The 13,226-nt window shown below is 36.4% G+C and overlaps 1 protein-coding gene and 2 non-coding genes across 3 annotated transcripts in view; 1 reads left to right on the top strand and 2 right to left on the bottom strand.

Annotated features, from left to right (window-relative positions):
* The window catches only part of LOC142351581 (3'-5' RNA helicase YTHDC2-like), a 90,868-nt gene that overhangs the window by 53,013 nt on the left and 24,629 nt on the right, over positions 1-13,226 (top strand). The gene's annotated exons all lie outside the window — the stretch shown is intronic.
* Positions 1,637-1,718, bottom strand: Trnal-cag (transfer RNA leucine (anticodon CAG)). Its single transcript has one exon. It is a non-coding gene; the product is annotated as a tRNA-Leu (tRNA).
* Trnal-cag (transfer RNA leucine (anticodon CAG)) lies at positions 2,874-2,955 on the bottom strand. The gene has a single exon. It is a non-coding gene; the product is annotated as a tRNA-Leu (tRNA).

Here is a 13,226-nt window from a genome sequence, read left to right as displayed (position 1 = left end):
CTCAATCAACCAGCTTACTTATCTACTGCATGATTCTTTACTAATGAATATAAGAAAAATTTTTAGGCTTGATGTTGAAACGCGTTGCCAAACCTTCAACACCAAAGTTTACGTAGTGGAGACACTTAATTGTTTAGACATCAGATATAACATTTTCGGATGTATATTTTGCCCTTTTAACTGTTAGCTGGCCAAAAGTAAAACCAGTTTTTCGGTTTTCGCCTTTTTCTCAAAAAATAATTACAATCTAGCTCTTTTTGTCTGATTTAATGCATTTCGCTATCATACTTTTGTTTCGATTTGTGAAAGTGAGTATAGTGTTGTGCGCTACGCGGTTGTAATGCGCAGACGTGCTGAAAGGTAAAAACTCATTGCAACCTAAGGGTGTTTTAACGCAATAATTGTAATCTGGACAGGAGTGGGATTCGAACACACGCATCCGAAGATACTGCGACCTAAAAGCAGCGCCTTAGACCGCTCGGGCATCCTGCCCGTACTTCGAGTTATGTGCATTTGAATTTGAGGAAGGGATTACACTACAAAGACGGGTTGGTAATATGCGCCCGATTATTTATTGGAACAAGCAAGTAATAAACAAATTGAAATGTACTCAATCAACCAGGTTACTTATCTACTGCATGATTCTTTACTAATGAAAATAAGAAAATTTGTGAGGCTTGATGTTGAAACGCGTTGCCAAACCTTCAACACCAAAGTTTACGTAGTGGAGACACTTAATTTTTTAGACATAAAATATAACATTTTCGGATGTATATTTTGCCCTTTTATCTGTTAGCTGGCTAAAAATAAAACCTTAGATTTTCGGTTTCCGCCTTTTTCTCAAAAAATAATTACAATCTAGCTCCTTTTGTCTGATTTAATGCATTTCGCTATCATCCTTTTGTTTCGATTTGTGAAAGTGAGTATAGTGAGTGCTGTGAGCTACGCGGTTGTAATGCGCAGACGTGCTGAAAGGTAAAATCTCATTGCAACCTGAGGGTGTTTTAACGCAATAATTGTTATCTTGACAGGAGTGGGATTCGAACCCACGCATCCGCAGATACTGCAACCTGAACGCAGCGCCATAGACCGCGCGCCCATCCTGCCCGTACTTCGAGTTATCTGCTGCATTTGAATTTGAGGAAGGGATTACACTACAAAGACGAGTTGGTAATATGCGCTCGATTACTTATTGGAACAAGCAAGTAATAAACAGATTGAAATGTACTCAATCAACCAGGCTACTTATCTACTGCATGATTCTTTACTAATGAAAATAAGAAAAATTTTGAGGCTTGATGTTGAAACGCGTTGCCAAAACTTCAACACCAAAGTTTGCGTAGTGGAGACACTTAATTGTTTAGACATCAAATATAAGATTTTCGGATGTATATTTTGCCCTTTTAACTGTTAGCTGGCCAAAAGTAAAACCAGTTTTCGGTTTTCGCCTTTTTCTCAAAAAATAATTACAATCTAGCTCTTTTTGTCTTATTTAATGCATTTCGCTATCATCCTTTTGTTTCGATTTGTGAAAGTGAGTATAGTGTTGTGAGCTACGCGGTTGTATTGCGCAGACCTGCTGAAAGTTAAAAACTCATTGCAACCTAAGGGTGTTTTAACGCAAAAATTGTAATCTTGACAGGAGTGGGATTCGAACCCACGCATCCGAAGATACTGCGACCTGAACGCAGCGCCATAGAGCGCTCGGCCATCCTGCCCGTACTTCGAGTTATGTGCTGCATTTGAATTTGAGGAAGGAATTAAACTACAAAGACGAGTTGGTAATATGCGCTCGATTACTTATTGGAACAATCAAGTAATAAACAGATTGAAATGTACTCAATCAACCAGGTTACTTATCTACTGCATGATTCTTTACTAATGAAAAAAAGAAAAACTTTGAGGCTTGATGTTGAAACGCGTTGCCAAACCTTCAACACCAAAGTTTGCGTAGTGGAGACACTTAATTGTTTAGACATCAAATATAACATATATATTCGGATGTATATTTTGCCCTTTTAACTGTTAGCTGGCCAGAAATGCAACCTTAATTTTTCGATTTTCTGCTACTTTCTCAAAAAAATAATTTCAATCTAGCTCCTTTTGTCTCATTTAATGCATTTCGCTATTATCCTTTCGTTTCGATTTGTCAAAGTGAGTATAGTGCTGTGAGCTTCGCGATTGTATTGCTCAGACGTGCTGGAAGGTAAAAACTCATTGCAACCTAAGGGTGTTTTAACGCAATAATTGTAACCTTGACAGGATTGGGATTCGAACCCACGCATCCGAAGATACTTCGACCTGAACGCAGCGCCGTAGACCGCTCGGCCATCCTGCCCGTACTTCGAATTATCTGCTGCACTTGAATTTGAGGGAGGAATTGTACTACAAAGACGGGTTGGTAATATGCGGTCGAATATTTTTGTTGGAACACAAGCAATTAATAAACAGATTGAAATGTACTCACTCAACCAGGTTACTTATCTACTGCATGATTCTTTACTAATGAAAATAAGAATAATTTTGAAGCTTGATGTTGAAACGCGTTGCCAAACCTTCAACACCAAAAATTACGTAGTGGAGACACTTATTTGTTTAGACATCAAATATAACATTTTCGGATGTATATTTTGCCCTTTTAACTGTTAGCTGGCCAGAAATGCAACCTTAATTTTTCGATTTTCTACTTTCTCAAAAAAATAATTTCAATCTTGCTCCTTTTGTCTCATTTAATGCATTTCGCTATTATTCTTTCGTTTCGATTTGTCAAAGTGAGTATAGTGCTGTGAGCTTCGCGATTGTATTGCTCAGACGTGCTGGAAGTTAAAAACTCCTTGCAACCTAAGGGTATTTTAACGCAATAATTGTTATCTTGACAGGAGTGGGATTCGAACCCACGCATCCGAAGATACTGCGACCTGAACGCAGCGCCTTAGACCACTCGGCCATCCTGCCCGTACTTCGAAGTATCTGCTGCACTTGAATTTGAGGGAGGAATTGCACTACAAAGACGGGTTGGTAATATGCGGTCGAATATTTTTGTTGGAACACAAGCAAGTAATAAACAGATTGAAATGTACTCAATCAACCAGGTTACTTATCTACTGCATGATTCTTTACTAATGAAAATAAGAATAATTTTGAGGCTTGATGTTGAAACGCGTTGCCAAACATTCAACACCAAAGTTTATGTAGTGGAGACATTTAATTGTTTAGACATCAAATATAACAATTTCGGATGTATATTTTGCCCTTTTAACTGTTAGCTGGCCAAAAATAAAATCTTAGTTTTTCGGTTTTCGCCTTTTTCTCAAAAAGTAATTGAAATTGAGGAAGGTATTACACTACAGAGATGGATTGGTAATATGCGCTGGCACATTGTTTTTCTGCTCAACTAATACTAATTGGAAAACAAGCAGGTAATAAAAAGATTGAAATGTATTCAATCAATCAGGTTACTTATCTACTGCATGACCCTTCACTTTTTAAAATAGGACAAAAATTGAGTCCTGGTGTCAAAGCGTATTGCCAGACATTCAACATTAGAGTTTTCTTAGTGGAAACGCCTTATTGTTTAGACATCAACTCAAAACATTTTCGGATGTATATTTTGCACTTCTCACTGTTAGCTGGCCAAAAGTGCAACCTAGCTGGCCAAAAATGCAACCAAAAATGCAACCTAGAGTGTTGTGAGCTTCAATTGTATGCGCAGACGTGCTAATGGGTAATAAATCATTGCGCAATAATTATCAATCTTGAGAGGAGTGGGATTCGAACCCTCGCATCCGAAGATGCTACGACTTGAACGCAGCTCCTTAGACCTCTCGGCAATCTTTCCGGTAATATACGTTGTCTGCTCGACTGGAAATTGAAGAAGGTATTACACTACAAAAACGGATTGGTAATACGAGCTCGCACATTATTTTTCTGCTCATCTAATACCAATTGGAAAACAAGCAGGTAATAAAAGGATTGAATTGTACTCAATCAACCAGGTGACTTATCTACTGCATGACCCTTTACTATTGTAAATAAGAAAAAATTGAGGCCGGATGTCAAAGTATTGCCAAACATTCAACACCAAAGTTTTCTTACTGGAAACATCTAATTGTTTAGACATCTAAAATTTTTGCGAATGGAAATTTTGCACTTTTCACTATGTTAGCCGGCCAAAAATTAAACCTTACTTTTTCGATTTTGCCTAAGTTCTCGAAAACTAATTACGAGCTCTTGGTGTATCTAATAACTGGATGTATGTTTAAATTAACTTAACTTTACCAGTATGTTTAAACATGTATAAATAAGGTTCCTACAATCAGCGGAGTTGAGAGTCTACCAGAAAAGATCCAATTTTCAGTATTTTTTAAATCGATTTTTCTCTGCTGTATTTGCGTATTTTTGCGCTTTTTTCTGTCTGATTTAATGCATTTCGCTCTCATCTTTTGCATTCGATTTGTAAGTGTTGAAAATAAGAAAAAAGTTGAGGCCTGATGTCAAAGCTTATTGCCACACATTCAACACCAAAGTTTCTGATTGTTTAGACATCAACTAAAACAATTTTGGATGTATATTTTGCACTTTTCACTGTTAGCCGACCAAAATCTCATTTTTTTGATTTTCGCCCACTTTTCCAAATATAATTAAGAGCCCTTGGGGTTGCTGATAACCGGATGTATATGTTTAAATTTACTTAACTTTACCAATATAGATGAACTTGTATAAATTGGGGTTCCTAAACTAAGCGTAGGTGGAAGTCTACCAGAAGAGATCCAATTTTGTATTTTTTAATCGATTTTTCTCTGCTGTATGTGCGTATTTTTGCGTTTTTTTTCTGTCTGATTTAATGCATTTCGCTCTCATCCTTTGTGTTCGATTTGTAAGTGTTGAAAATAAGAAAAAAGTTGAGGCCTGATGTCAAAGCTTATTGCCAGACATTCATCATTAGAGTTTTCTTAGTGGAAACACCTAATTGTTTAGACATCAACTAAAACGTTATCGGATTTATTGTTTGCACTTTTCACTGTTAGCCGATCAAAAATACAACCTTAATTTTTTCGGTTTTCGCCTACTTTCTCAAAAATAATTACGAGCTACTTCATTGTGTCTGATTTAGTGCAATTCGCTCTCATTTTTTTCTCGATTTGTTAATGCGAGTAGAGTGTTGTGAGCTTCACGTGTATGATGTGAAGACGTGCTGAAGGGTAATTAATCATTGCACCCTCTGGGAAGTTTAACGCTATATTTGTCAATCTTGACATAAGTGGGCTTCGAACCCATGCATTCGATGCTTCCGCGACTTGCACACAGCTCCTGAGACCGCTCGTCCATCCATGCCGTATTTTGCGTTGTCTGCTGGACTTGAAATTGAAGAATGTATTACACTACAAGGACGGATTGGTAAAAAGCGCTCGCACAATACTTTTTCTGAGCTCTTACTAATTGGAACAAGCATTAATAAAACGGTAGAAATGTATTCAACCAGGTTACTTTTCTACTGCATAACCCCTTTACTTTTGAAAATAAGAAAAAAATTGAGGGCTGATGTCAAAGCGCCTTGCCAGACATTCAACACCAGAGTTTTCTTAGTGGAAACACCTAATTATTAAGACATCAACTAAAACATTATCGGATGCATGTTTTGCACTTTTCACTTTTAGCCGATGAAAATACAACCCTAATTTTTTTCGATTTTCGCCTACTTTCTCAAAATTAATTACGAGCTAATTCATTCTGTCTGATTTAATGCAATTCGCTCTCATCTTTTTTTTCTCGATTTGTTAATGTGAGTAGAGTGTTGTGAGATTCACGTGTATGATGTGCAGACGTGCTGAAGGGTAATTAATCATTGCACCCTCAGGGAAGTTTAACGCAATAATTGTCAATCTTGACATAAGTGGGCTTCGAACTCACGCATTCGAAGCTTCCGTCACTTGCACACAGCTCATGAGACCGCTAGTCCATCCATGCCGTACTTTGCGTTGTCTGCTGGACTTGAAATTGAAGAATGTATTACACTACAAGGACGGGTTGGTAAAAAGTGCTCGAACTTTTTTCGTTTTTCGCCAAATTCTCAAACAATAATTACGAGCTACTTCCTTCTGTCTGATTTAATGCAATTTGCAATCAGCTTTTTGTTGTTTTGATTTGTGAGTGTTGAAAATCAGAAAAAAGTTAAGGCTTGATGTCAAAGTATTGCCAGACATTCAACACCAGTGTTTTTTTAGTGGAAACACCTGATTGTTTAGACATGAACTAAGGCATTTTCGAATGTATGTTTTGCGCTTTTCATTGTTAGCCGGCCAAAAATGCAACCTCAATTTTTTCGATTCTCGCCTTCTTTCTCAAATAATAATTACGAGCCCTTGGGGTAGCTGTTAACCGGATGTATATATTCAAATTTACTTAACCTTACCAGTATAGTTAAACATGTATAAATGGGGTTCCTAAATTAAGCAAAGGTGGGAGTCTACCAGAAGAGAGCCAATTTTCTGTATTTTTTATCGGTTTTTCTCTGCTGTATCGGCGTATTTTTGCTTTTTTTTCTGTCTGATTTCATGCATTTCGCTCTCATCTTTTGCGTTCGATTTGTGAGTGTTAAAAATAAGAAAACAGTTAAGGCCTGATGTTAAGGCTTAGTGCCAGACATTCAAAACCAAAGTTTCTAATTGTTTAGACAGCAACTAAAACAATTTCGGATGTATATTTTGCACTTTTCACTGTTAGCCGACCAAAAGTACAACCTCAATTTTTCCGATTTTCGCCTACTTTCCCCAAAAAATAATTAAGAGCCCTCGGGTTTGCTGATAACCGGATGTATATGTTTAAATTTACTTAACGTTACCAGTATAGATACCAATATAGATATGTACAAGTGGGGTTCTTAAACTAAGCGGAGGTGGGAGTCTACCAGAAGTGATCCAATTTTCTGTATTTTTATCAGTTTTTCTCTGCTGTATCTGCGTATTTTTGCTTTTTTCTTCTGTCAGATTTAGTGCATTTCGCTCTCATCTTTTTCTTGTGTCGATTTGTAAAAATGTTGAAAATAGAAGAAAAATCGAGGCCTGATGTCAAAGCGTATTGGCAGACATTCAACAGCAGGGTTTTCTTAGTGGAAACACCTAACACCTAATTGTTTAGACATCAACTAAAACCTTTTCGGGTGTATATTTTGCCATTTTAACTGTTGGCTGGCCAAAAATAAAACCATAGATTTTTGGTTTTCGCCTTTTTCTCAAAAAATAATGACAATCTTGCTCTTTTTGTCTGATTTAATGCATTTCGCTATCATCCTTTTGTTTCGATTTGTGAAAGTGAGTATAGTGTTGTGCGCTACGCGGTTGTAATGCGCAGACGTAATAATTTAACGCAATAATTGTCAATCGTGACATGAGTGGGATTCGAATCCACGCATCCGCAGATTCTGAGACTTGCAAACAGCCCCAAAGACCGCTCGTCCATCCTTCCAGTACTTTGTGTTGTCTGCTGGACTTGAAATTGAAGAAGGCATTACACTACAAAGACGGATTGGTAATATGAGATCGCACATCTTTTTCCTGCTCAACTAATACTGATTGGAAAACAAGCAGGTAATAAGATTGAAATGTACTCATTCAACCAGGTTACATATCTACTGCAGGACCCTTTACTATTGAAAAATAAAAAAAATTGAGGCCTGATGTCAAAGCGTATTGCCAGACATTCAACACCAAAGTGTCTAATTGTTTAGATATCAACTAAAACATTTTCGGATGTATATTTTGCACTTTTCAATTTTAGCCGACCAACAGTACAACCTTAATTTTTTCGATTTTCGCCTACTTCATCAAAAAATAATTACGAACCCTTGGGGTTGCTGATAACCGGATGTATATGTTTAAATTTACTTAACTTTACCAATATAGATGAACTTGTATAAGTTGGGGTTCCTAAACTAAGCGTAGGTGGGAGTCTACCAGAAGAGATCCAATTTTGTATTTTTTAATCAATTTTTCTCTGCTGTATCTGCGTATTTTTGCGCTTTTTTTCTGTCTGATTTAATGCATTTCGCTCTCATCTTTTGCATTCGATTTGTGAGTGTTGAAAATAAGAAAAAAGTTGAGGCCTGATGTCAAAGCGTATTGCCAGACATTCAACACCAAAGTGTCTAATTGTTTAGACATCAACTAAAACATTTTCGGATGTATTTTTTGCACTTTTCACTGTTAGCCGGCCAAAAATACAACCTTAATTTTTTCGAGTTTTTCCTACTTTCTCAAAAATTAATTACAAACCCTTGGGGTTGCTGATAACCGGATGTATATGTTTAAATTTACTTAACTTTACCAATATAGATGAACTTGTATAAGTTGGGGTTCCTAAACTAAGCGTAGGTGGGAGTCTACCAGAAGAGATCCAATTTTGTATTTTTAATCAATTTTTCTCTGCTGTATGTGCGTATTTTTGCTTTTTTCTGTCTGATTTAATGCATTTTGCTTTCATCTTATTGTTGTTTCGATTTGCGAAAGTGTTGAAAATGAAACAAATCGGGGCCTGATGTCAAAGCGTATTGCCAGACATTCAACACCAGAGTTTTCTCTGTGGAAACACCTAATTGTTTAGACATCAACTAAAACATTATCGGATGTATATTTTGCGCTCTTCACTGTTAGCCGATCAAAAATACAACCTTAATTTTTTCGATTTCCGCCTACTTTCTCAAAAAATAATTACAAGCCCTTCGGGTTGCTGATAAACGGATTTATATGTTTAAATTTACTTAACCATACCAATATAGTCAAATATGTATAAATGGGGTTCCTAAACTGAGCGGAGGTGGGAGTCTACCAGAAGTGATCCAATTTTTTGTATTTTTATCAGTTTTTCTCTGCTGTATCCGCGTATTTTTGCTTTTTTCTTCTGTCTGATTTAGTGCATTTCGCTCTCATCTTTTTCTTGTGTCGATTTGTGAAAATGTTGAAAATAGAAAAATCGAGGCCTGATGTCAAAGTGTATTGGCAGACATTCAACACCAGGGTTTTCTTAGTGGAAACACCTAATTGTTTAGACATCAACTAAAACATTATCGGATGTATATTTTGCGCTCTTCACTGTTAGCCGATCAAAAATACAACCTTAATTTTTTCGATTTTCGCCTACTTTCTCAAAAAATAATTACAAGCCCTTGGGGTTGCTGATAAACGGATTTATATGTTTAAATTTACTTAACCATACCAATATAGTCAAATATGTATAAATGGGGTTCCTAAACTAAGCGGAGGTGGGAGTCTACCAGAAGTGATCCAATTTTCTGTATTTTTATCAGTTTTTCTCTGCTGTATCTGCGTATTCTTGCTTTTTCTTCTGTCTGATTTAGTGCATTTCGCTCTCTTCTTTTTCTTGTTTCGATTTGTGAAAATGTTGAAAATAGAAAAATCGAGGCCTGATGTCAAAGTGTATTGGCAGACATTCAACACCAGGGTTTTCTTAGTGGAAACACCTAATTGTCTGGACATCAACTAAAACATTATCGGATGTATGTTTGGCACTTTTCACTGGTAGGCGATCAAAAATACAGCCTCAATTTTTTCGATTTTCGCCTACTTTCTCAAAATAATTAAGAGCTACATCCTTCTGTCTGCTTTAATGCAATTCGCCCTCATCTTTTTGTTGTTTCGATTTGTGAACGTGAGTAGGGTGTTGTGAGCTTCAATTGTATGTGCAGACGTGCTGAATAATGACAATCTTGCTCTTTTTGTCTGATTTAATGCATTTCGCTATCATCCTTTTGTTTCGATTTGTGAAAGTGAGTATAGTGTTGTGCGCTACGCGGTTGTAATGCGCAGACGTAATAATTTAACGCAATAATTGTCAATCGTGACATGAGTGGGATTCGAATCCACGCATCACTCAGATTCTGAGACTTGCAAACAGCCCCAAAGACCGCTCGTCCATCCTTCCAGTACTTTGTGTTGTCTGCTGGTCTTGAAATTGAAGAAGGCATTACACTACAAAGACGGATTGGTAATATGAGATCGCACATCTTTTTCCTGCTCAACTAATACTGATTGGAAAACAAGCAGGTAATAAGATTGAAATGTACTCATTCAACCAGGTTACATATCTACTGCAGGACCCTTTACTATTGAAAAATAAAAAAATTGAGGCCTGATGTCAAAGCGTATTGCCAGACATTCAACACCAAAGTGTCTAATTGTTTAGATATCAACTAAAACATTTTCGGATGTATATTTTGCACTTTTCAATTTTAGCCGACCAAAAGTACAACTTTAATTTTTTCGTTTTTCGCCTACTTCATCAAAAAATAATTACGAACCCTTGGGGTTGCTGATAACCGGATGTATATGTTTAAATTTACTTAACTTTACCAATATAGATGAACTTGTATAAGTTGGGGTTCCTAAACTAAGCGTAGGTGGGAGTCTACCAGAAGAGATCCAATTTTGTATTTTTTAATCGATTTTTCTCTGCTGTATCTGCGTATTTTTGCGCTTTTTTTCTGTCTGATTTAATGCATTTCGCTCTCATCTTTTGCATTCGATTTGTGAGTGTTGAAAATAAGAAAAAAGTTGAGGCCTGATGTCAAAGCGTATTGCCAGACATTCAACACCAAAGTGTCTAATTGTTTAGACATCAACTAAAACATTTTCGGATGTATTTTTTTGCACTTTTCACTGTTAGCCGGCCAAAAATACAACCTTAATTTTTTCGAGTTTTTCCTACTTTCTCAAAAATTAATTACAAACCCTTGGGGTTGCTGATAACCGGATGTATATGTTTAAATTTATTTAACTTTACCAATATAGATGAACTTGTATAAGTTGGGGTTCCTAAACTAAGCGTAGGTGGGAGTCTACCAGAAGAGATCCAATTTTGTATTTTTAATCGATTTTTCTCTGCTGTATGTGCGTTTTTTTGCTTTTTTCTGTCTGATTTAATGCATTTTGCTTTCATCTTATTGTTGTTTCGATTTGCGAAAGTGTTGAAAATGAAACAAATCGGGGCCTGATGTCAAAGCGTATTGCCAGACATTCAAAACCAGAGTTTTCTCTGTGGAAACACCTAATTGTTTAGACATCAACTAAAACATTATCGGATGTATGTTTGGCACTTTTCACTGGTAGGCGATCAAAAATACAGCCTCAATTTTTTCGATTTTCGCCTACTTTCTCAAAATAATTAAGAGCTACATCCTTCTGTCTGCTTTAATGCAATTCGCCCTCATCTTTTTGTTGTTTCGATTTGTGAACGTGAGTAGGGTGTTGTGAGCTTCAATTGTATGTGCAGACGTGCTGAATAATGACAATCTTGCTCTTTTTGTCTGATTTAATGCATTTCGCTATCATCCTTTTGTTTCGATTTGTGAAAGTGAGTATAGTGTTGTGCGCTACGCGGTTGTAATGCGCAGACGTAATAATTTAACGCAATAATTGTCAATCGTGACATGAGTGGGATTCGAATCCACGCATCACTCAGATTCTGAGACTTGCAAACAGCCCCAAAGACCGCTCGTCCATCCTTCCAGTACTTTGTGTTGTCTGCTGGTCTTGAAATTGAAGAAGGCATTACACTACAAAGACGGATTGGTAATATGAGATCGCACATCTTTTTCCTGCTCAACTAATACTGATTGGAAAACAAGCAGGTAATAAGATTGAAATGTACTCATTCAACCAGGTTACATATCTACTGCAGGACCCTTTACTATTGAAAAATAAAAAAAATTGAGGCCTGATGTCAAAGCGTATTGCCAGACATTCAACACCAAAGTGTCTAATTGTTTAGATATCAACTAAAACATTTTCGGATGTATATTTTGCACTTTTCAATTTTAGCCGACCAAAAGTACAACTTTAATTTTTTCGATTTTCGCCTACTTCATCAAAAAATAATTACGAACCCTTGGGGTTGCTGATAACCGGATGTATATGTTTAAATTTACTTAACTTTACCAATATAGATGAACTTGTATAAGTTGGGGTTCCTAAACTAAGCGTAGGTGGGAGTCTACCAGAAGAGATCCAATTTTGTATTTTTTAATCGATTTTTCTCTGCTGTATCTGCGTATTTTTGCGCTTTTTTTCTGTCTGATTTAATGCATTTCGCTCTCATCTTTTGCATTCGATTTGTGAGTGTTGAAAATAAGAAAAAAGTTGAGGCCTGATGTCAAAGCGTATTGCCAGACATTCAACACCAAAGTGTCTAATTGTTTAGACATCAACTAAAACATTTTCGGATGTATTTTTTTGCACTTTTCACTGTTAGCCGGCCAAAAATACAACCTTAATTTTTTCGAGTTTTTCCTACTTTCTCAAAAATTAATTACAAACCCTTGGGGTTGCTGATAACCGGATGTATATGTTTAAATTTACTTAACTTTACCAATATAGATGAACTTGTATAAGTTGGGGTTCCTAAACTAAGCGTAGGTGGGAGTCTACCAGAAGAGATCCAATTTTGTATTTTTAATCGATTTTTCTCTGCTATATGTGCGTATTTTTGCTTTTTTCTGTCTGATTTAATGCATTTTGCTTTCATCTTATTGTTGTTTCGATTTGCGAAAGTGTTGAAAATGAAACAAATCGGGGCCTGATGTCAAAGCGTATTGCCAGACATTCAACACCAGAGTTTTCTCTGTGGAAACACCTAATTGTTTAGACATCAACTAAAACATTATCGGATGTATATTTTGCGCTCTTCACTGTTAGCCGATCAAAAATACAACCTTAATTTTTTCGATTTCCGCCTACTTTCTCAAAAAATAATTACAAGCCCTTCGGGTTGCTGATAAACGGATTTATATGTTTAAATTTACTTAACCATACCAATATAGTCAAATATGTATAAATGGGGTTCCTAAACTGAGCGGAGGTGGGAGTCTACCAGAAGTGATCCAATTTTTTGTATTTTTATCAGTTTTTCTCTGCTGTATCCGCGTATTTTTGCTTTTTTCTTCTGTCTGATTTAGTGCATTTCGCTCTCATCTTTTTCTTGTGTCGATTTGTGAAAATGTTGAAAATAGAAAAATCGAGGCCTGATGTCAAAGTGTATTGGCAGACATTCAACACCAGGGTTTTCTTAGTGGAAACACCTAATTGTTTAGACATCAACTAAAACATTATCGGATGTATATTTTGCGCTCTTCACTGTTAGCCGATCAAAAATACAACCTTAATTTTTTCGATTTTCGCCTACTTTCTCAAAAAATAATTACAAGCCCTTGGGGTTGC

Source organism: Convolutriloba macropyga, chromosome 1 (assembly GCF_964194025.1).
Source record: "Convolutriloba macropyga chromosome 1, txConMacr16.3, whole genome shotgun sequence".
NCBI classification, from domain to species: domain Eukaryota; kingdom Metazoa; phylum Xenacoelomorpha; order Acoela; family Convolutidae; genus Convolutriloba; species Convolutriloba macropyga.
This window is presented reverse-complemented; position numbering and strand designations above follow the sequence as displayed.